Consider the following 26074-nt stretch of genomic DNA (forward strand, 5'->3'; position numbering starts at 1 on the left):
GAAGCGCTGCTGGTGCTCGGCGCTCCTGAAACGGTGGCTATCAAACTCGGGGGCGGCACTGGTCCCTTTAGTCGCGGCGTCCCTCCTAGATCTCTTTGCGGAAAGCTTTTTCAGAGCCAATTCCTGCGAGGACAAACATTTGGAAAGTTAATTTACAAGGAAATGCTATTTTAAAACAAAAACGGCATGCTAATCTTTTTGATTTAGAACAAACTTGTGCACACATTTCCTTAAAGAAGAACATTTATGAACGTGCATATGCGCAAAATGTCTTGCCATTTATATCAATATACAAGGATATTCAAAACATTCTAGCTACCACACATATTCTTTTGAAAAGAATTCATATATGCATGCTCAAGGTATTGTGCCAAAATTACACATGCCCATATTCAGAGTACTTTGCTACCAAAAATTACATACGCACATCTGAAGTATTTTATTAACATAAAAATTTTTGTCGCTTCATCCACATTTATTTATACTTATATGCACATTGGAGAGCCAATCTTATGTCATGCACACACTTGCATTTATTTGAAAAGGAATTTTCATGCCATCTATCTACACTTGAAAGGAAATTCCACATCATATATTCATTTTGGGAAGCATTCTCGTGCCACATTCAAACATGTGTACATTCATAAAGCGCTTGACCAGTTATTCAACATATACACGTTTTATTTGAAGGGTATTTGTCCCTAGCTACCTATTCTATATATACATGTACATGGTGAATAACATCTTTACACAAACTAGGCAAACATCATGGTGCAGCCCCAAAAATAAGCCGCTGGCCTAAAGGGAAATCCCTATCACAACGCCTTCATTTTTATGCTTTCTTGCACTGAAAACCAAAGGCTTGGATTCCTAGGTCTAAGTCCTTAATTTGGGTACTCATTTTAACTCCTACAAGTTTTCCGAACACTAAACAACAGCAGCCATATATGCACAAGTCAAATCCCCAAGCAAAAATTCACAAGCCCATACACAAATGTCATTGAGGCATTTCACCGAGCACTTGGTGGGTGCATGTTTAGGCATGAAAATCAAGGGAATGGGGGCAATGTGGCATGCCTCATTGCTTCAGAATGCACCATAGGCCTAGGGCCATCCCTTACAACCCCCTAACTCAAACCAATCAAGCATGAAACAAAGCCAAAATTGCCCCACAGATTTGGACACATTCACACAATTTAGAGCACCAAAAGAAGACCAAGATACATCAATGGAAAGCTAGAAAGCTCAAGAATGAGATAGTTACTTGTTGGAGTGAGTAGGAGTATAAAAAATGAAAGCAAAATGCAACCAAAGGTGGCTTGAGGGCGCAAAAACAGCAAGTCGTGGCTTTGCATTTTTTTAAAGTGGGGGGGGGGGGAGTTTTGGGTGAAGAAAACGTTCCCCTCCCCCTCTTTTAACCCATCTCGTGCAGGGGTTGCTCCCCCAGGCGAGCTAACCTGCATTTTTTTTAGAGAAGACATAAGTATGACTCTCTACGGGTTGACGTTCACTTACTTGAACTCCATCAGGGTAGATTAGGCATCCAATATTTACTTTAAAGACACAACAGTAATAATTACTAGGAATTTAAAGGATACTAGGCTGCCTCCCAGCGGCGCTTTCCGTTTGTCCAGAGCTAGGCAAGGGACAACGATCTATCGGTCGTGACCCTAGCCTCTACTTGCGTCCGTCCCTATGTACCTAAAAGCAGGAAACAATATTGCACGACAAACTGTGGCCGCGTTACTGTTTTACCTTGATTGATTTCTGCCTTTAGCCCCATCCCGGCATTTGACCACTGCCTAAGATGATTCTGGTCCTGTCTTCACAAAATATGCATGCGTATGCGTATGCATGGGTGTTTTCAAATGCAACAATCTTTTTAGTGAAAGTTGGTTAGGTTCAGTTTTAATTAAGCGCTTGGGGCATCCCATGAACTGAGCGAAAAGGCTCAGGTTATCACAAACTGCACATGGTTTAAAGCACAAAGTGAGGACTGAAGCCTCAATCTCATGTTCTCTTCTTTTTAAAAGACTGTGACGAGAAAATTACAGCGGATAGGAGTCCCTGGGGCCATCCATATTGGTGAGCACCAGGGCCCCTCCAGAAAAAGCCCTTTTTACAACGAAAGGCCCTACGTAGTTCGGGGTCCACTTCCCTCGATTATCTTTAACAGCGTGGGACATCTTCTTCAGCACAAGGTCCCCCTCATGGAACTTGCGCAAGCGCACCTTCTTGTCGAACGCGTTCTTCATTCTTTGTTGATACAGGCGCCCATGGCTCATGGCCGTCAAGCGCTTACCTTCAATGAGGTTGAGTTGGTCGTAGCGTGTTTGAGCCCACTCTGACTCTTCTAAACCTGATTCTGCTAGTATCCTCTGGGAAGGGACCTCTACCTCAAACGGGAGTACCGCTTCCATTCCATAAACCAAGGAATACAGTGTTGCCCCAGTAGAAGTTCGTACCGAAGTTCGGTATCCATGCAGGGCAAAAGGCAACATCTCATGCCATCTCCTGCATCATTTTGTTATTCAAATTGGTGCCATTGTCAGTAATGATCTTCCTAGGGAGTCCGTACTGACAAATCAGCTCTCTCTTTATGAATCTGACCACTACACTCCTCGTGACATTGGTGTAGGAAGCCGCTTCGACCCATTTGGTGAAATAATCTATTGCCACGAGAATGAAGCGATGACCGTTCAAAGCCTTGGGTTCGATGGCCCCTATGACGTCTATTCCCCACATGGAAAAAGGCCAAGGGGCGGACATGACATTCAGAGGATGTGGTGGGGCATTGACATTGTCCGCGAACGCTTGACATTTATGGCATTTCCTTACATGGGTGCAGCAATCACTTTCCATGGTGAGCCAGTAATAACCTGCTCTAAGGATCTTCCGGGCCATAGCATGCCCATTGGCGTGCGTTCCAAACGAACCCTCGTGGACTTCCTCGATCATGTGATTCACCTCTTTGGCATCCACGCATCGTAGGAGGGTCATGTCGTGGTTTCTCTTATATAGTATGCTCCCGCTCATGAAGAAACCGGCCGCCAACCTCCTCAATGTCCTTTTGTCATTGTCGGAAGCCCCTGGTGGGTACTCTTTGCTTTTGACGTATCGCTTGATATCGAAATACCAAGGCTTACCGTCCCGTTCCTCTTCCACCTGACAACAATGCGCGGGCCTGCCACGACACCAGAACTCAATGTATGATAGGTCCCCGTGCGGTGTTAGTTGGAACATGGACGCAAAAGTAGCAAGCGCATCTGCCATTTGATTTTCCTCCCGGGGAACGTGATGGAAGGAGATCTCATCAAAGGAATAAGCCAAATCCTTGATATAGGCTTGGTAGGGTATCAACTTGGGGTCTCTAGTTTCCCATTCCCCTCTCAGCTGGTGAATCACCAGTGCTGAGTCCCTGTACACTTTGAGCAGTTTGACATTAGAGTCAATTGCCGCCTGGACGGCCAGGGCACACACTTCATACTCAGCCATATTGTTGGTGCAGTCAAACCCCATCCTGGCTGTGAAAGGTATACATTGATTGTCTGGAGAGACCAATACCGCTCCAATGCCATGGCCTAGAACGTTTGACGCTCCATCAAACCACATGGTCCACTTGTCCCGGTCCTCGTCTAGTTTTTCCTCAAACAAGGCCATGATGTCCTCATCCGGGAATTCGGGATGCATGGGCTGATAGTCGTTGAGAGGCTGCTGAGCCAAATAATCTGTCAAGGTGCTTCCATTTATCGCCTTTTGGGTGACATAAACTATATCAAACTCGGATAGCAAAACTTGCCACCGGGCGATCCGTCCTATGAGAGCAGGTTTCTCAAAGATATATTTGACCAGGTCCATCTTGGATATCAACCAGGTGGTATGGCTCAACATGTATTGTCTTAGACGGTGGGACGCCCAGACTAAAGCACAACATGTTCTTTCGAGCAAGGAGTAATACATTTCACAGGCCGTGAACTTCTTACTCAAGTAGTAGACAATGCGCTCTCTCTTCCCGGACTCGTCATGTTGCCCTAGCATACATCCCATCGACTCGTCCAAAATTGTCATAAACAAGATGAGAGGCCTTCCGGGTACCGGCGGCATAAGCACAGGAGGGTTCATGAGACACTGTTTGATCCTTCCAAACACCTCTTAACAATCCTCGTTCCAGCGGACGGATTGGTTTTTCCGTAAGAGTTTGAACAACGGCTTACAAATAGCGGTGAGCTGTGATATGAATCTGGAAATATAATTCAAACGTCCCAAGAAACCTCGGACCTGCCTCTCGATACGGGGTTCCGGCATCTCAAGGATGGCTTTCACCTTTTCGGGGTCCACCTCTATCCCTTTCTGGCTCACGATGAAACATAGCAATTTCCCTGATTTGACCCCGAAGGTGCACTTAGCGGGGTTTAACCTCAATTGATATTTCCTGAGCCTTTCGAACAACTTCCGCAGGTTGACAAGGTGTTCCTCCTCAGTCTTAGACTTGGCAATTATGTCGTCCACATAGACTTCGATTTCTCGGTGCATCATATCATGGAACAAAGCCACCATAGCCCATTGATAAGTTGCCCCGACGTTCTTGAGTCCAAAGGACATTACCTTATAATAGAACGTTCCCCACAGGGTGACGAAGGTAGTCTTCTCCATATCCTCCAGCGCCATTTTTATCTGATTGTAACCAGAGAACCCATCCATGAAGTAAAACAAAGCGAAATTGGCCGTATTGTCCACGAGGATATCGATGTGCGGTAGAGGAAAATTGTCTTTGGGACTGGCTCGATTCAGGTCCCGATAATCCACACACATTCGTACCTTCCCATCCTTCTTAGGGACTGGTACAATGTTGGCAACCAATTCTGGGTACCGAGCGACAGCCAAAAAACCAGCGTCAAATTGTTTCTTTACCTCTTCTTTTATTTTCAAGGATGTCTCGGGCTTCATCCTCCTCAGTTTTTGTTTTACCAGGAAACACTCGGGATTTAGAGGTAATCTTTGTTGTACAATGTCAGAACTCAAACCGGGCATATCTTGGTACGACCAAGCAAAGATGTCTTGGTAGTCTTTTAGCAGGGCTGTCAATTCTTCACAGATGGGTGCGGTCATACCCGTGCCTATCTTTACTTCTTTTTTCCCATTGCCGGTTCCTAAGTCCACTATTTCCGTCTCTTCTTGATGAGACCCTATTTCTTGGTCCTCATGGGTGACTATCTTCTCCAAATCGGGGGGAAGTCCCACATCTTCGTTCTCTTCATCCTCCGTCTGATCCGTTTCTTGCTCGAAATCGATGGTCAGGTCCCAGGTATTAGTACCTTCGAGGGACTCGCCGTCAGATCTGACATTTCAAACGTAAAGAAATAAACATGCAAATGGATGAGAATGGGTAGAGATGTAGGAACAGATGAAGAAAGATCTTTATATTATAAATTCAGGAACAAAAGACATAAAGCCTTAACAAAAGGAAACTCTAAAGCCTAGGCCCAACTGTAGAGTTTAAAAGCCACAAAGGGTTACATTATGCTTGTCGTGTAAATGTCCGGGCGCTCCTCCACTCGCCAATTTCCTAGTTGGAAACCAAGAGGGCATGGTCGTACCAAATTCGACCCACTCGGAGAATCATCTTTGCATATCGCAACGACTTGGCCATCGTGTCCTAGACTCGCGCTTATAAAGCTCCTACTGATGTGGCAGGGCGGGCCCCCTTCGACTTCTTGTCCCAATTGCGAGCCTTGACTTCCGCTCTTTCTTCCCGCAACACTTTTCCTTATGTCCGGTTGTGTGGGTTTATAGCCTAACCCAAACTTCCCACGGTTTCCTCTGGCGCTTATCAGGCTGGTTCTGCCGTCGTTGTCCTTGCCTAAACCCATTCCGGGCTCGTAACCATTCCCTAACATCACCCGGGCCACCATTACTGCCGTATCGGACAGGCAAGGTTGCCCAGAGAAGGAATCTACGGAGGCAATGCTTACTACCTCAAAAGACTGAAAGGCTGTTTCTAATGACTCCTCCGCGGCTTCCACATATGGCATAGAGGACGGGTAACTCACCAAGATGTCTTCCTCGCTCGATACGATAACCAAATGCCCCACTATCACAAATTTCAATTTTTGGTGGAGTGTAGAGGGAAAGACTCCCACCGAGTGGATCCACGGGCGTCCCAAAAGGCAACTTTAAGCGGGGTTAATATCCATTATTTGAAAGGTAACCTGACAGGTATGGGGGCCTATCTGTACAAGGAGTTCGATCTCTCCCCTAACCTCTCGGCGGGTGCCGTCGAAGGCACAGACCACCATGGAACTTGACTTTAGATGGGAAGCATTAAACGGTAATTTCTCCAACGTGCTTTTGGGCGTTACGTTTAAACTAGAACCGTTATCGATGAGCACCTTGGCCACGACGTGGTCCATGCATTTGACTGATACATGCAAAGCCCTGCTATGCCCTCTCCCCTCGACAGGGATTTCTTCTTCGACGAAGGCGAGATAGTTGTTGGCGATGATATTATTGACGAGTCCCCCAAAGCCTTCTACAGAGATATCTTGGGCCACATGAGCTTCATTCAAGACCTTTACTAGCAAAGCCCGATGAGGCTCAGAGCTCATGAGTAGTTCCAAAAGAGATACCCTGGCCGGGGTTTTGTTGAGCTGCTCAATGACCTTGAACTCGCTTTGCTGAATAATGCGGAGAAACTTGCTTGCTTCCTCTAGCGACACTTCCTTCTTGCCACAACCATCCCTTTTCTCCGGAAGACCTTTCACTGGAATATCCTCGTTCGGAGTGAGGGTCGTTTTGTCATTTTGTTCTTCCACCACCTTTTCCTTCCCCTTAACGTTTGCGGGTTGTGTCGGCAGGTCGGGGGGTGCAAAAACGTGATTGCTGCGGGTCACGCCGCTCAGCCTCGTGATATTGGCCACCTTGGCTGACAACGAGCTGATGTTGGTGGCCTCTTCTTTCCCTTCACTTGGCGGTGCATACCTCCACGGGACTGCGTGGCCGTTTCGGTATGGGAAAGGAACAGGTTTAACTACCAAGGGGTATCAGGGCTTTGGTGAAGCTGTGTCCTTGGTGAGATATATCACCAAAGGTTTAGGCCTTCCAAAACTTCTCTCGTCTACGGACTGCATACATATATGCTGCTTTTCCCTCCCCTCATCGCCGACTTCCAGTCGACCTTGATCTATCATCTGTTGCAAAAGGTCCTCCACTGCTAAACATGTTTCCATGTTATGTAGCTCGTCGGGATGCATCAAACAAGAATCTTCCCCGTGCCCAACATAGGGAATTACACCCCACTTTTGTAGGGCCTCATAGATAAACCTCCTGGGGGTCGTCACCCCCTTTAAAGGCTTAGACCTGCGCGGCCTATCTGACTCTACGGCATTAACTGCTCCCCCTCCATGATTGGCGAGCGGGTTTGTTTTCACGTTGGGCCGATCCTCTTGAAACGTCAGCCATCCGGCGTCTATCAAATGTTGGATCTTGTATTTAAGGGCCAGGCATTTTTCGGTGGAGTGGCCCGGGGTTTTCCCATGGTACGCGCAAGTTGCGTCAGGGTCATACCACTTTGGGAAAGGATGTTGGTAGATCTTCCTGGGAGTTATTACGGCCATTTGGTTGGTGATGAGGGACGGCAAGAGGTCTTCGTACGTCATTGGGATCGGGGTGAATTCTGGAATCGGCCTCAGGGGAAGTTCCTCATTGTGTTGGAACCGACACCAAAGTGGGCATTGCCGACCGGGCGAGTCGTGGTTGGAGCCGGAGCTTGGGGGGCCTCCCTCTGGATGGGGGCGGGCGCTCTAGGCTGTACGGGTGCTGAATTGGAGGAGTTCCCAGCGCGAGCTGAGAAGCTCGGATGATGTTGTGCGTACTGATGGGTATCATGAGAGGTCTGTGGGGGTTTGACCCATGCGGGCACTGAAGTGACGGCATGGGTATCCCTTTCCTTCCTTTTTGCCCCAGTTGCTCAAATTCTCCTAGCATTGGTACTTGTGGAGGAAACGTAATCGAACTTCCCTCTCTTCAACCCTACTTCGATTCTTCCCCCGGCGAATACCAAGTCCACGAAGCTGGAAGGCATGTAGCCTACCAACTTCTCATAGTAAAACACTGGCAAGGTGTCTACCATCATGGTAATCATCTCCTTTTCGACCATGGGAGGGGCCACTTGTGCTGCTAGGTCTCTCCACCGCTGAGCGTACTCTTTAAAGGTCTCACTTTCCTTCTTAACCATGTTCTACAGCTAAGTGCGATCGAGAGCCATATCAGAATTATACTGATACTGCCTAAGGAAGGCAGTAATCAGATCCTTCCAAGTACGGATGCGGGAAGCTTCCAGATTAGTGTACCAAATAACCGCGGCTCCAGCCAAGCTATCTTGGAAAAAGTGCATTAACAACTTTTCATCCCTAGAATGCGCCCCCATCTTGCGACAATACATCTTGAGATGGTTCTTAGGACAAGTCGTCCCTTTGTACTTGTCGAAATCAGGTACCTTGAATTTTGGGGAGATGACGACATCCGGTACCAAGCAAAGATCCATCATGTTCGTGAACGGATAGTCACCAAAGCCTTCAACAGCTCTCAATCTCTCCTCGATGAGATCGAGTTTGCTTCTTTCTTCCGCCGCCGGGGGTGGTCCTTCTGTGGACAAGAATATTGGTTGTGCTGTGAGGTTGTGCTGAGGCAATGTGTTGGACGCCGGCCCCTCGACGGGGATTGGGGGGTAGAAATCGACATCCCCTTGGGCATACTCTCGATGATCTTCGTGGACCTCGTCGGGCTGTCAAGGAGGCTCCCCTTCATGGATGGGGGAAGAGACATGACCCGCGTCATCATGCATGACTAGCAGCGTGTAATTAGGCGGTAATCCATAAGGGTAAGCCACCCGGTTGTATCCCAAATGGGGGTTGCTGCTGTGCCCCAGTGTGTTCCTTTCTCGTCCTCCCGCGTTTGGGGGAGGATGGTGCGCGGTAGCAAGGAGAGTTGGGTCTGCTTTGGCAGCCGAACTAACAGCGGCAGTGGTGGCCACGTTTTTCTCCATGAGTTGTCTCATTCCTAACATGGCCTCCATCATGGAAGCCATTGGTTCTTTCAAAGCCGACATGTCAGCTCTCATCTGTTCCTTGTCTCCTCTTGATCGCCCATTGTTCTAGATTTGGATGTGATGCGATAGGGATGCCTTGGGGCACGTTTAGTTATGGTGCTTTTCCTTAAAACCCAAACGTCAGGAGTAGGTAAAGAAAAATGAATGCATGCTAGAGATAAAATGCGGGAGTGATTTGATTCGCACTGACTTTGGAGTAAAAACATGGGATAAACTCATTTTATTCAGAAAGTTATAACTAGTCAAGATCTGAGTGACAATACAAGTTTCCTAGCGGTTTCTAATTATATGGGCCATTAAATCTATCATATGCTGACAATAGCCGAGAAGTCCGTGGATCTCCTCGGGGGCGGAGTAGGTGTTCGCCATTGCTTTGGCCTTGGCTAGCAATCAAGGAAGTTCTTGACTCCCGTTCAAGGTAAGAGCAAATTGGTCCATCCACATTGTTGCCTCTTGATGTAACGAGTCGATCACCTTTCCTCTAGCCTCTTTTTCCACGTACACTCGGGCATACTCATCCGCCACTTTATGCTCGTGGGCCATGGCTAGATTTAGCTCTTCTTGGTATTTGCTGACGATAGCTAACATGTTGGTCTCTGTCTTGCATAACCGCTGAGACAAGTTTCTTTTGGACCTTGAGCAAACCTTCAACTCATCTTTCAAGATCAAACCGTCTACTCGTGATTGGTCCCTTTCCTCTCTCTGGAGCTTAAGCTCGCTGTTACTGCCCCACAGAGCCCCTCGGAACTTGTTCCGGCCGTGCTCTTCCCTACGAGCCCTCTTGGTTTCTTGTTCCAAGGCCTTGGTGGAAGCGATATTTATATCTCTCAGTTCGGCATTCTCCTTTCAAATCTTTAGAGCTTCTGATTTGAACCTTTCTTTGACTATTTGGGCTTGCTTGAGTTCTGCCCTAAGGGCTTGCACCTCTTCGTCTTCCTCCGGTGCCTCAACTTCCTCCCTTTTAGCGGTTCTCAAACTTGGGAGCCAATCCAAACCTTGCACGTGGGCTTTCAACCACTTACGGTAGCCACCGATGGGCACATTGTTACTGCTCCTGAGTTCTTTGTCCTTCTTTTGTAGCACCGCCTATGCCTTGCGGACCTTCTGAAGTGTCTCCACGTTGGTCTTATTGAAACCTCGTGAAATGACAGGCGCGAGCTCTTCCTCTAGTGGTGCCCCTCTCATAGGGTAGCCAAGTTGCCTTATAGCAAGAACGAGATTGTAACTGATGCAACCCCTTGTCCCCATCATGGGAACATTCGGAAATCCTCCACACGAAATAAGAACCCCGGTTCTTCCTTCTTTCCATCGAGGAAACCAGTTGACAGACGCTCCTTCTTTGTTTGCTAAGAGTCGGTCCCAATTTGCCCCTCCTTTCTCTGTGCATGAACGGTGGCTTTCTAGCGGGCAAGCATGCCTCACCTCTTGGCGAAAAAGGTGTGAAACCAACCATACATAAAGAGTCAGAGTACAGCAAACAATCCTCGTACTACTCTTCTCACATCTTTGGTCGAAGGTGTCATATAGGTTGGCTAACATAGCAACAACCGGGCTTTCCTTGTGGTCATGATAGGCGAGAAAAGCGTCGATCGCTGCTAGGTCCACCAACCCATCCACATTTGGAAAGAGGAATCCTCCGAAGATCAACAGTGCGAGAATGTCTATGAACGGGGCTCATTCGCCTCTACCTGCCAAGATTCTTGCTTTTGCCTCCAAACATTTTCTCGGTATTCCAACCACCCCATTTTCGACTTTCTTTCTGTGGCCTAATTCCTACGCCGAGATTTGGACTATCTCAGAAATTCTAGCTAATGAGGGATAGAACCCTGAGAAGAGGTATGGTCTCCTTCCCCCTAGAGGACATCCTAGGGTCTCTTCAAATTCTTCCACCATGGGTGATAGCTGGAAGTCCCCAAAAGTGAAGCATCTCAACGGCTGATCATAATACTGGGCGAGGGAGGCAATGGCCTCTGTGGAGACTTCTGCCATGGCTAGGTCCCAGATTTTACCGTAAGCTTTGCGAAAAGCTTGTCGTTGGAGCTGACCCATCAACTGCCCTAACTCCTTTAGACTGGTGATTCCTAGGCTCTTGACCTTGACTTGATAGAACCTCTTTTTAAGCGAAGGTGTTTGACTTGATCCCATGTTTTACTAAATTGAAACAAAATCTAGTGCGAATCAAAACTCTGACATCTATCATGGGTGGAATGGATGAATGCATGAAGAAATGCATATGATATAGATGCAATTCATGAATACGGGAGCCCGGGAAATTGTCTCCTTCTTAGATACAACGTCTTGGGGTAGCACAGTGCCCGACGTATGTATTTAAGAAGGTGACACGACCCTCCGTTGGTTTTCCAAAGAGAGGGGATCAAGACAGAACCCGTGCATGATGCATATGCGAAAGGCACAACACGGGGATGTACATAGTACGACAATATTCACAACCAAATATAAGCAAAGGGGTACATGACACTTAGGACTACATGTATGGCAGTGTGAAAAGTGGCACGCAGCGTGTTTGCTCCGTGCCCCTATTTTAGGGACCTACATGGGAGGGAGCTAAAAGGGCTTTTTAGTGATAATTCCCATGGTGGTTATATCTCTCTTGATGGTCTCTAGAGGTATCATCCCCTTCGAAGAACATATTGCAGTAGTAGGGACTACTAGCAACAATATGTTATCAAAGAGAAAAGCTCTAGATGAGTGTTCAATGTAATCAAGCAAGTCGGAGACCTAGCATGACCACAGATTCACCTCCACTCCTTATGTTCCCATGGACCCCGGTATAGGGCCGCTTTTTCAACTCACCTTGTGTGCAAATAGTGTTGGTGCTTGTGTGCACCAAATGAATAAATATTTACCTCATGCATACATTTTAAAACACACTAAAAGCATCAAAGAGTTATATATATAAGAACATAAGAAAAATAAAGGGAAACCAACAAAGGAGAAAGTCATGATAAAACATTGCACAAGATAAAATGGCCTAACTTTCTAAAAACAGTCCCCAGTGGAGTCGCCAACAGTCGCAATCTACCCTTCGGCGGGAGGGCGACATGAGACTCACGGGATGCGTCTTCCAAGAAAGGAATACGTGCAGAGTCGCCACCAAAGTTTAAACGTCGGAAAAACCGGAAAAGACGTGGTCTACGAACTTTAAGTGAAAGGTTCAGGAGTTGTATTTATGCACGGGGAAGGTATTAGCACCCCACACGTCTGTCACAAGAGACGACAACCTTTAATCAAATATGCAAATATGACTTCAATTTATGTTATCTTCCCCTTTTTCACGTTTCTATGCCTTTTTATGCCTTTTATATATTTTTTATATTTTTATGGTCGACAAGGGTGTTTCCCTTGCTCCTTCGTATTCCTCAATTGTGATAAGGAAATTAGACCTACGTAGTTCTTTGAGAACCAAACGTTGGTTAAATTGTTTTTATCTTTTTTGCAAAATATGTTTTTATTGAATGAAGGGTCATTTAAGGCGTTGGACCATTAAACAATCTTTTGATTCTTTTGAAAGGAGAGAAAACATTAAGGCATTGGACCATTAATGATCTCTTGTTATTTTGAAAGAGGTAACAAAGCTATGTGTTGTTTTTAGGCTTTTTAGAAATCTACATTTAACCAATAAAAGCGGAAAAGACCATTTCAAGGCGTTGGACCTTAAAAATGGCTTTTTAGGTGATGACAAAAGTTTGATTTATGAATTGATTTTAGCCTTAGTTTCACTTTGGTTATTAGTCAATTCGATTAAGAAAGAAAAATCCCAAAGAAAAACATCTGATTGATTATTTTGATTATTTTACTAAAAGATATTTTTTTGATTATTATATTATTATTTTGCCTCTTTTTTGGTTTTAAACGTGGTTACGGCATGACCGAACGGTCGGATTTCATTTTAACATAAATTAAAAGATGTTACAATACGAATGATCGGTGGAAATTTATTTTATTTTTGATTAGGCGTGAAAATGACTTAAATAAATGACTAAAGCACGTCAAAAGGGGGTACGGAAAGCAAATGAAATAAAAATAAAAGCACGCGAAACAAATGAGGACCACTAAGGGTACATAGAATGAATTGAAAAGTTCGATTTTGGGAACTTATCGGTTGGAGACTGAAGAACGACGAAGAACGGCGGAAAATCTTCGCGAAATCACCCATGGAAACGTCTCGGAAGCGTTACGGAAGCGCTTCGGCTTGGATTTTCTTCACGGAAACAATTTTTCTCACTAATTTTAAGTGATTCTCAGATACCAGGAAAAGAGGGAGAAGAGGGAGAAGCTTGCCACCCAGCTCGCCTAGGCGAGCTAGGTTGCTTCCTCCAGAAGGCACCGCCTTCTAGGGAACTTCCTGGAAGGCCCAAGTGAGCCTGGTTGCTATTTGAACCCCCCTGTTTACTAAATATTCCCCCTGCCTTTTTTTGCTGATTCTTTTTTTCGTAACGTTACGGAACTTTACGAATTTCGCAACGATGCTCATTTTCTTTCCGTAATGTTACGGAACCTTACGGATTACGTAATCATCCCTTTTTTGGCTTCCAGAATGTTACGGAACTTCACGAATTGCGCATTAACACTTCCTTTTTACTTCCGACATGTCACGAAACTTTACAGATTGTGCAACAATGCTTTCTTTTGACTTCCGGCTTGTCACGAAACTTCACGGATTGCCTAATGATGGGTGACAAGTATCTCGAAGTGGTCAAAAGAGGGTTGCATCCCAACAAATAGATGGTCCCCAGACGAAATTAGGGTATGACAGCGCCGTTGCCGGGGAACTATATTCATTAGAAGAGTTTAGTTCAGTTTTACGACATTGCTTTTTATCATTTTCTATTTGATTCATTGATTCTTTTGTGTATACTTTTGTTACTATAAATTCATTTTTCTTTTGAATTGGATAATTGTTGTTCTGTTTTCTTGTATGAAAAGAAGATCCACTGCAGGTGATTTGATCCCCATTGATTTGGAGATTAACGCCACTTGTAGAAGGCGTAATTCAAAGAGAATCAGAATTTTTTTGCAGTATTTAGAAGCAGCAGCAGCTCCAAAAGAAGAACCTCGATCTTTCAAGGCATCACTATTTTTCCTATTACAGGGCATTCTCATGTAGAACCTGTTGAAGACCCAATCATGGATGAAGAGCCAAGAAGAGTAACCCTGAAGGATTATTCAAGTTCAAATGTGCCACAATTTTTCACCAGTATTGCACAACCAACAGTTCAAGCTCAGACAATTACTTATCCTTCCTCTTTGATATAGCTGATTCAAAATAATCTGTTTCATGGTCTACCCAATCAAGACCCTTATGCTCACTTGGCCACCTACATATGCAATACTATTAGGCTGGCGGGTGTGCTTGCAGATGCAATCAGGTTGAGTCTGTTCTCATTTTCTTTAGCTGGAGAAGCTTAGAGATGGCTTCATTCTTTTAAAGGAAACAGTCTGAAGTCATGGGATGAAGTAGTGGAAAATTTCTTGAAGAAGTACTTTCCTGAATCGAAGACTACAGAAGGCAAAGCTGCCATATCTTCCTTCCACCAGTTTCCAAATGAATCATTGAGTGAGGCACTTGAAAGATTCAGAGGTTTATTGCAGAAGACTCCCACTCATGGTTTTTCAGAACCAATACAGCTCAACATCTTCATAGATGGGTTGAGACCACAATCTAAACAGCTCTTGAATGCTTCAGCTGGGGGTAAGATCAAAATGAAGACCCCCGAGGAAGCAATGGACTTAATTGAAAGCATGGTTGCTAGTGACATTGCCATTCTGAGAGACCGAGCCCACACTCTTACTAAGAAGAGCTTATTGGAGCTAACCTCACAGGACGCTATGTTGGCACAAAACAAGTTGCTATCTAAGCAACTAGAGGCATTAACAGAAACACTCAGTAACTTGCCAACTCAGCTTCATTCTGCACAAACTTCACATTCTTCTATTTTGTAGGTTGCTGGATGTACAATTTGTGGTGGAGCTCATGAATCTGGATGTTGTATCCTAAATGAAGAGCAAATTGCAGATGAAGTTAATTATATGGGGAATCAGCCCAGAGGCAATTTCAATACAAGTGGATTTCTAGGATTTCAGAACAACCAACAATATCAACAGCAGAGACAGTGGCAAAATCACCCTGGTAACCAATTCAACAGAGATCTGGGTGGTTCATCTACAAGGCCACAACAATAGATGCCAAGTCTCTATGACCGAACCACAAAGCTGGAAGAGACTCTAGCTCAATTCATGCAAGTGTTAATGTCTAACCAAAAGAGCACGGAGTCTGCAATTAAGAATCTGGAAGTTTAGGTGGGCCAGCTTGCAAAGCAGTTAGCTGAAATACCATCCAACAGCTTTATAGCAAACACAGAGAAAAATCCTAAGGAAGAGTGTAAAGCTGTGATGACTAGAAGCAGAATGGCGATTCAAGCTGAGGAAGGAAGAGTTGATTAGAAGTTCGAGGGATTTAAACAATAGTTGGCTGATCAACCGGCACTGGAACCGATTGATGATTTAGTTGAACTTGAAGAAATTGTTAAGGAAGTATAAGGTGATGTAGAAAAAGAGACACCAATAAGAGACTGTCAAGAGAGAATAAAGAAGATGGAAGAAAAAGATAAAGAAAATGAAGAAGAAGAAGAAAAAGAAAAAAAGTTGAAAAATGAAAAACAAAAAGAAAAGGTTGTTGAGATTGAGAAGAAGAAGGGCAAGAGTGAGGCCAATAGAGAAAAGAAGAAAGAGGCTACTCCTATTGAATGCAAGGACGTACCTTATCCATTGGTACCCTCCCGGAAAGATAAAGAGCAACATTTGGCCAGATTTCTTAATATCTTCAAGAAACTGGAAATTACTTTGCCTTTTGGAGAAGCACTTCAGCAAATGCCCCTCTATGCCAAATTTTTGAAGGATATGCTAACCAAGAAGAACCGGTACATCCATAGTGAAAAAATTGTTGTGGAAGGTAACTGTAGTGCTGTCATTCAACACATCCTTCCACCCAAGCACAAAGATCCTAGAGTTGTCACGATACTGTGTTCTATCGGTGAGGTTGTTGTAGGCAAAGCTCTCATAGACTTGGGAGCCAATATCAATTTAATGCCTCTCTCCATGTGCCGACAAATTGGAGAGATGGAAATAATGCCTACATGCATGACCCTCCAATTAGCTGACCGCTCCATCACAAGGCCGTATGGAGTCATTGAAGATGTTTTGGTGAAGGTTAAACACCTTATATTTCTAGCTGATTTCGTTCTCATAGATATAGAAGAGGATGCTGACATTCCTCTCATTCTTGGCCGCCCATTCATGTCTACTGCAAGCTGCGTGGTAAACATGGGAAAGAAGATGCTACAGATGGGCATAGAAGATCAAAAGATCAGCTTTGATTTGTTCTATGAGGACAAAGATCCTCCTAGCCAAAATGTTTGTCTAAAAGTACATGTGATGGAGGAAAGGAGACCTGAGAAGAAGGTCCTTGAAGTAGGAACCTTGTTAGATCCTGGATAACAGGATGATGCGTCAAGCTAGTGACGTTAAAATAGCGCTTACTGGGAGGCAACCCAGCTTTTCTTTCCCTTTTCTCTTTTTCATTCTTATCTCTTGTACGTAGTTAGGTTACCTTGCTTGCGATTGTGATTAATTATCATCTTGTTTAGTAATGAACAAGGGGTTTTAAGCTTGTGTGAAGAGATAGACAGAAAAGACTCAGAATTTTTTTTGAAATTGTCTATTTGCTAAGCGCAGACCTTGCGCTAAGCGCGCAGTCTTCACGCGCTAAGCTCGAGCTTGCTCGCGCTAAGTGCACAGACCCCTGATTGGTTGGTTGAATAGTTCAGCTAAGTGCACATCACTGCGCTAAGCCTAACATCTTCACTGTAATTGAACCTTAATCAGTGGGCTTAGCGTGGATGATGCGCTAAGCGCCACTTCTCCTCTAGAAAATTTCATTGTTGGAGCACTAAGCGCATTGTCCTGGCTAAGCCCCATATCCATTCTGGAATTTGAGCTTTCAAGCTGGGCTTAGCGGGGCAGGATGCGCTTAGCACCAATCTCTTACTGTTTTTGAATTCTAGGAAGTGCGCTTAGCACACCTGTTGCGCTAAGCCTAAACTACTCTCTGTAAGTTGAAGCTTGATTGCACGCTAAGCCTCGCATTTTAGGCTAAGCGCATATTGCAGAAAATTTTGTGTTGCAGAAAGTGCTAAGTGCAGCCTGCTGCACTAAGCCCCAGATGCTCACTGGAATTTGCAACTTCAAGTTGGGCTTAGCACGAGGTTAGGCTAAGCGCTTAGGCTTTAAACTCAAACGTCACGTGGGCGCGCTAAGCTCAGCTGTGCACTAAGCGCGCCATACGAATTTCAGTTTTTAAAATCAAAGGCTGAGGCACTTTGGGTGCTACCTTTACACCCAAGCCTCTGCCCCTTGCTAACCTTGAGCTTCTGTGCTTCCTTTTGCATGCTGGAACTGACTTGTCTCCATGTTTCTTGCTTCATTCTGCATTACAATCACAATCCAAGTAAGTGAGTACATTTTCAATTTCATTTTCATCCTTCAAAGCATAGGATAGACTATTTCTTGCTTTCTTAGCTAGTAATGTTGTTAAGTTAGGGTTTTTAGTTTTAGGGTTAGACATTCCAAGATTTTAGGTAACTTAGAAGCCCATTAGGGGCAATGTGGCTGAATGGGGTGAAAACCCTTATGTTTCTGTTTGGAAATTGCAATGAACGCGCTAACCGCGCCTACTGCGCTTAGCTTGTTCATCGCAACTGTTAAAATTTTGGATTTCCAGATGATCGCGCTAAGTGCGTTCATCCCTGATAATGAACGAAAGTGATGAACCCACTAAGCTCGTCTGTGCGCTAAGCGGGCCTAGTGTTTCAGACATTAAGATTTTTTGAAGTTTTTGTTCAGCGCAAAGCCTGACCTGTTAGGCTAAGCGCCACTATGCTTCTGTTAGTTAGTCCTTTGAATAAGGCTAAGCGCAGCTGTTGCGCTAAGCCGTAGTTATGTTTCATGGAGGTTGAGCTAAGCGCGCCCTGCTGCGCTAAGCTCCACTCTTTCACTGTTTTCAATTTTTGTAGTTAGGCTAAGCGTGCCCTGTGCACTAAGCCTAAGTGTCATTTTGGTGAGGCTGAGCTAAGCACGCCATACTGCACTAAGACCTGATCCTCTTCTGTTTTGAAAATTATAGACTTAGGCTAAGCCCAGCATGCTGCGCTAAGCCTAATCTGTAGAAAAATATTTTCTGTGTCTTTAGGCTAAGCGAGAGTCTACTGCACTTAGCCTATGAGTAAAATTTTATAAGGCGCGCTAAACCCAGCCTGTTGCGCTAAGCGCCCAGTCAAAATTTCAGTTTTATTTTTTGTTTTGTTAAGAATAAGCCTTGTTTAATCTTGTGTTTCATTCTAATTATTTTGCAGATGGAATTTAAGAAAAGGAAGGCTCCTTCTACACCTTCCCAAGTCAGATATGACTGGTCTAGGTTCACCTCTCAAGAAGCTTGGGAGGGGTATACTGATATAATTGTACCTAGGAAGCTGTTACCAAAACGAAATGTGGTAATGTACCACATAGAGTTCGATGAGTTTAAAGAGGAATTAATGAGAAGACACTGGGACGAAGAGCTCACAAGCTTTGATGAAGGTAGCATTGATGTTGCCATTGTGAAAGAATTCTATGCAAACTTGTATGACCTAGAAGATAAATTACCCAAGCAACTGCAGGTCAGGGGTCATCTGATTAAATTTGATGAAGATACTTTGAATACTTTTCGGAAGACTGCAATGATTGTAGAAGAGGGGGAGAATTTATGTGCTTATTCGAGATTTGCACTCCTGAGGCCTAATCCTCAGGAGTTAGCTGCTAAGCTCTGTATCCCAGGGAGGGGATTTGAGCTGAATGTTGATGGTTTCCCCTTGTTTGAAATGAATGGTTGTGTTTGAATTGATTGAGCAAATGTATGAATTGAATGGATTGGAATGATTAGATGTTTGTTTTGATCAAAGTTGCAGTCATTAGAAGAGAATGAGCATGTGATTGGAAGTATGACTGAAAATATTAGTCAGTTTGTCAGATTGATTGTGAAGGAATGCATTGACCGTATCCCGGTGAGAGTGTGATCCTTAAATTTTGTGAGAAACGACTATCATTTAGTACTGATTTTTGCAGGAATCTCTGAAGTATGGACTGAATGCATGAAATTGAGGATGATGAAGGCCATGTTTGATTGTGATAGCCACTTAGCCAAAAAGTTGACCACATGCTTGAATGATTTATCTCTTGCACCTAGTTTGAGTTGAATGAATTATTGATTGATTGAACCCTGAGCCTATACAGTGTTATCTCCTGCTACCTTGTCTTAGGTTGTAGGAGAGCATCATCCACAGGAAGCCTGGTTCAAAGCAGATTTGTCCCAAATTTGGGGGAGTAATTATCAAGGTAAATTCATTCCAAATTTGGGGGAAATACTAGGTAAGAATTGAAATGGTCAAAGTAAATAGCATACACACACTATTTTTGTATATACACATATTGTTTTTGTATATTATTTCACACCTCTTTTAGTGTTTATTTTGGCTAGTTTCAACCATAGTTTCTTTTACCTTTTGTTTTCAAACCCCCAACAAGAAAGAACCACAACTTAGGAACCAACATGAGTTTTCATTATTCATCTAGTGATAATGGTGAGGGTTCTACTCCTAAGGACCCCTTGTATAAGATATTAGATGAGTTGAGATCCCTTAAGTTGTGGAAAGAAAAACAAGAGAGAAAAGAAAAAGGAAAAAAAAAGAGTAGAAGAAATAAGTCAAGATGAAAAAGAGAAAATAAGGGAAGAAGAAAGAAGGAAAATACTAAAAGAGTTAAGAAAAGAAAAACATGCCTCCTCTAGTAGTCATAACTCTTGCAATAGCCTAAGTGAAGAACTTCGTGACTATTATGAAGGAAGGCATAGGTCATATCTTAGACCTCACTCCCATGGGAGAGAAAAGGAAATAAAGCCTCAAGAGGCTAACATTAACCTCCCATACTTCCATGGGAAGGACAATGTAGAGGCTAACTTAGATTGGGAAATAAGGGTAGAGCAACAACTTAAAAGCAAGTCTACTTCAAAATTTTATGGCTCTCACTCTTATCCAAAGAAAGACCAAGGTCAAGGCATCTTAGAGGCGACACCTTCTAAGCTCAAAGATCATAAGGGGAAGACAATAGAAAAGCAACCCCTTAAGGCTAGTATGCAAGAGAAGACTAGCTCCATGAAGTGCTTTAAATGTCTTGGAAGAGGACACATTACTTCTCAATGCCCCACCATGAAAACCATGATTATGAGGGGCCAAGACATTTATAGTAGCCAAGATGAGGTTACTACTTCACCTTCTTCTAGTGAAAGTGAAGAAGCAAAAGGGGAAGAATCTAGTGAAGAAATCTACCCCCAAGAAGAAGGACAACCTTTAATGGTTAAGGAGGAGTGTAAGGAGGTAAGTGTCTCCTCCAAGAGGTTAGCTAAGAAGGAAAGTCATTTTGACAACCTCTTAGACAACCTCCACATTTTCTCCTTTGTAAAAAGACACTTGTTAGCATTGCCACACCTCTTAGGCTTGAGTTTATTCCTCAAGTAAAGGAGTTGTTGGATGAGGGTTTGGTTCGCAAGAGCTTAAATCCTTGTGCTTTGTTGGTGCCCAAAATAGGTATTATTAGGCATCAAATCCCTATGATAGGTGGTATGATGAATGTGATGAGTGGTTCAACACTCTTTTGTAAAATCACTCATGTACCCAACATCTTCATGATTTGTGTACATAGAGACTCATTAGGTAGGTTTGTTCTTATTTTTTGTTTCAATGCAAACCTAGGTGCTCATGTGGGACACCTTAGGTTTGTCGTAATTTTTTGTAGGAATAATCAACATGAAAATAAAGAAAAAGGTATGTTTTATTCCATTACTTTCCTTAACTTTTTAAATAGTGATCAAGGGCTTCCCATGGACCCTAAGAGAATAAAGGTCATTCCTCCACCAAGTATAAGGGAAATTTGGGGCTTCAATATCTTAACAAACTATTACAAAAGGTTTATCCCATATTTTTCTATACTTGTAGCACCACTCATTGAGTTGGTGAGGAACTATATTCTCTTATGGGAAGATGACCAGGAAAGGGGTTTTCAGTCCTTACCGTACTCTAAGTTACCCAACATCACTAATACATATGTTTTTATTCTTTTTACAGGTGTTGAGGAAAAAATTAATGAGTTTCAAGAACCTCTGGATTTGAGGTCAAATCCTTTTCAAGGGGGAGGGAATGATGCAATCCTACCCTCCAAGGGCATTGGATAGAAGACTCCAAGAAGATTGGGCCAAAGATGCAAGAGAAGGCCCTAGGGTCCTAATGAACCTTAGGGTAGATTTCGGGCCTATGGGCTAAGTATGAATCCACTTATCTTTATACATATTAGATTAAGGTTTCATTAATTTTGGGTATTGTATTTAGGGCTCCATAATGTAGGTAGGGTACCCTAGAAATATAGGATTTTTTAGCCCCTTATATTTTAGGGCACCTAGACTAGTTTTTGTATTAGGGGTAGTTTTGTAATTGCACATGCACTAAGTGAATATTTGATGTGTGTGGTTGGAAATAAATTTAATTGAATTGGAAGAAGTCCAATCCAATTAAATTTTAGAGGGGGAGGTGAGCATTTCCTTACTACACCCCATTGCCACATCATATAGTCACACTTTGTGCATGTCCTTCATGCTTTACATGCCTCATGACACCTAAGCACACTTAGTGGAGAATCTTGGAATTGATCTTGGATTAGTGGGCTGAACCATAACTAAAATTCACTAATCATAATTATTGAAATTTTGGCTCCAAAGTTTGGCTCCACAAATTCAATTTCAAATTCAAGTGAAATTTGAATTGAAATTCAAATTTCCCTCCAATTTTGTGTGACACTTAGGCTATAAATAGAGGTCATGTGTGTGCATTTTTTTCAACTTTGATCATTTGAAAATTAAACTTCAGATTTCAGAGCTCTCTTAGAGCACAAAATTTCGTGCTCTTCTCTCCCTCTCCCTTCATTCATCTTCTTCTTCCTCCAAGCTCTTATCCATGGCCTCCTATGGTGGTGAGCTTCTTCTAAACTCATCTTCTCCTTAAAGTGGCATCTCCTCTCTCTCTTCCTTCTCCATTCCACTGCCATTCATCTTTCAAGAAGCAAAGGAATCAATTGATGAAGAAGATCTTAGGCCTACAAGCTCCAATGGAGCTTACATTAGAAAGGGAGGCTTAGTGGCAATGTTTGCATAAGACCATTAACACCTGTGGGGCTTGATGGCAGTGTGGGCCCTAGATGTGATAATGCATGAGATAAATGAGCGGACAAGGAAAAACCATGAGCGTTGTTTGCTAGTGAACTTCACATGGTGGTTGTGTAGGTTGGTGTGTGATATTTTTTTGTTTCTGGCTTCTAAGTGAGTGAAGAACTCACCCTTTACACCAACATTTTAAAGTTTGAATGATGAGCATTAGGACGGATCTCCGCTTGTGGGTTAACATCTTTGAGTGTAGGAGGATCCCTCTAAGAGTTCTTCATCGGATTCTCATTGGTGGGTTCACTTTCGTCTGGTGTGTACCTTCTTGATGGTGCGATTATTCCCCGGGGCTTGGATAGATGACTTCTCTGATACTTAGTTTTTCCACTTTGGTGTATTAATTTGAATAGACCAAGGTTTCAAGAACTTTTATATGTATTCAATCATCTTATTTACTTACTATTTACCTTTGATACTTATTTACTTATGTTTGGTGCCCATGGAGGCTCATCCCAGACCTTTATATATATACTTGATGTTGTTTCAAAGATGTAAGGTGTTATACTCAAAATTTAACTATTTATTATGTATATCTACTTGTGGCTTTAAATGAAACACCATTTTGTAAATATGTATGTCTCATAGGAGTTAAAAAATATATCACTTTCTTGTCAAGTTAATAGCTTTCATTAAAAAGAAAAGGGTTGATGATCTGTCCTAATTTTTTTTTTATTTTAGTGAAAATTTACCCTATCCTTTTGTTTTCAATTACAACATTTATAAAAAAGACTTTGAATTCACTTGTTTATAAAGATGAATAAGAGGTATTTGAAGTGTATTTATAAACCCAGATTCTAGGATGTTACAATTAAGTGTGATGGAGTAGTATGTAGTTGGTGATGAAGTTATGTTTTTGTTATAAAGTCGCCTCGATCCCTTGAGAGTAAATACCTTTTTTGATCATGTGAATATAATTTTTTTATTGGGAAAGGTAGAAACATCAAAACATAGGAATCATCCATTTAGTTCATAAAATTATAATAATTAGTGAAATTAGTCACTAAAATTAATAAAATGGTAAAATAATTCATAAAATCATACATTGTCAATAAATTCAGTCCCTAAAATTGTAATAGAGGATCAATTTGATTCCTAAAATAAATAAAATGAAAAAATGATCCCTAAAATTGAAAATTATCAATTAATTTAGTTCTTGAAATTGTAATAATTGATGAAATTGTTTCCTAAATTTAAAAATGCTTAATTCACGTTTTGCCTCCTAAATTCTAAACTTTTGTAAATTTAGTCATCTAAAGTTTTTTTCCATGCATTTTCACCCTAAACTTATATAGTTTTGTAAATTTTGTCCTAATGTAGTTGATTGTCCTTTAGTTTTAAAATTTCACACATTTTACAACTACAATGTAATTAATTCTTTAAAAACTGGTCAAAATAACGGAGATAAGATTTGAACCATTGATCCCCTTTATTTTGCACAACCACCAAAGTCATTAAGTAGTTTGGTATATATATATATATATATATATATATATATATATATATATATATCATTACTGCATTTGTTAATTGTACCTTTTTGGGCTTGTATTCAATGCTACATAACTATATAAAGGTACATATGATATGATGCAATTTCCAGGACGACAAGGATTGATAGAGTGTTTGGAGGTTATATGGGTTAAAAAGATATATTTCTCTCTTTGCTTTTATTAGTGCATTATTCTCATTACACCCAATGTTAAAAACGACCATTAAAGAACCTAATGATTTCTCATTATGATGACATAAAAACTTCTAGCTTCCTTCATCTGCCAATATTATTTGTTCTATCTTTAATTCTTCAGTTTAGAGAATTTCCACAAAGCTAAATTCGTGCTAAGGCTAACAAATTTATTGGCTTTTCTATAAAGTTGTAGTAGAGATATATATATGTAATGAAAAAGCCATGGTAATTCTCTCTTACATCAAGGATTTTTTTTTCTTGGAGATCCAGTTTGTACAAGAAATTTTAAATTTGTATTGATAGAGTTCCTCACTTATTTCTACTTATCTATGTTCTCTTGGCAAGGGTGGTTACTTGGAGTTAGTCTACCTCTTATGTACTATTTTTTTAGGATACCTTATTCACAATCTTTCCATCCTTCTAAATTTTTTCAAGGTCATTGCAACTGAGAATATACTATATATGTTAGATTTTACATTGCTCCAACACGTGCACAGAAGGTTATGTTGCAGCTACACAAAAGGTACGAGCATAGTAATGTTATTTCTCCTATGGATTGTCCATTATGTTTTCTTGACGACATTTAACAACTTCACAGTGACGTATAGATTTTCAAAGTCATGTCCATGGTGTTGGTTGGTAGTCAAGTCACTAAACTTTAAGAGCAAGAGGGTGAGCTACTTCAACCTTTCCACATTGTTAGTTGAGTAATGCATCTAGATGTGTTCTTGTCTTGTGCCCCAATAGGTGCCCCAATAGGACCTAAAATCCGGAAGCACTAATTGTAATTTTTTTTTGTAAATATAGTTAGAAACATTGTTCTTATATCATTCTATCTCTTGATTACATTGTGATATAGTTTTAGCTCTAAGGATGACATTTGGTTTGTACACTTCATTTCAAAAGGTTTATGTATAGCGATAAGTTATCTTCCTACCATCCTAGCTTTCACTTCGTCAATCTTTTGTTTATTGCTTAAACTTATGATTTATCTGCACATGTGAATTATGTAGAAAAATGTTAGGTCTAGATGACCACACGTCTCATTCACCCTTAGACTCTGATTTATAACTAAATATAAATTATTGATATTCTAATAAATTCTGACAAGTGGACAAAATTATTATGTTAAAGGTATTTACAACATTAAGTATCGTACATAGATATAGAAAGTATGCTCTGTTTTAAACTAGCGCCCAACATGCTATATCTAGCGAGCATGCACCCTTATGTAAATTAGTATAATAGATTGTCATAAGGTAAATTTGCACGTTCAGTCTCAAAGATTGAGTATCACGAAAAAAAGGAAGTGCACATAGACTTATTTATTCAAATTCTATTTTTCTCTCTTATTTTTGAATAACTAGCGTTTGAATTTAAGAAAATGACAATATAGAAGAGAATAGAAGGCCTTTATGGAATATTCTCTTAAATGTCACTTTCACTGTGGGCAAAATGCAAATGGCATTATCTGTACTATGGATAAAATCCTCACCATTCATAGCTTGACACGTTGTCTTATTCTTCAATGTGAGACAATGGTCCTTTCAAGATATTGACACTAATCCCATGATGGATACTTCATTGAAGTCTATAAAAGGATGTATCCCTCAATGAAGTAACTGACGAAAAATGAGAAAAAGATAGAACAAGAGTGCAAGAAAATACATGAATCAAAACATTACTAAAAACACTAGACGATGTACATTGTTTTCATTTGTTTATCCTTTGCATAGTAAGGTTATTTTGTATTTGTGCTTAACTATATATTCTCTCTTTGAGTGTTAAGAATACTTGTATTCATTCAAATATTTGTTTGTGAAAGCCAGTAGCAACTAGTGTTAAACAATACTTGGGTTCTTAGATTTAGGGGGAGTCTTAGAAGGTACTTAAAGTGGTGTTACAA

This window comes from Glycine max, chromosome 4, assembly GCF_000004515.6.
Source record: "Glycine max cultivar Williams 82 chromosome 4, Glycine_max_v4.0, whole genome shotgun sequence".
Taxonomy (NCBI): Eukaryota; Viridiplantae; Streptophyta; class Magnoliopsida; order Fabales; family Fabaceae; genus Glycine; species Glycine max.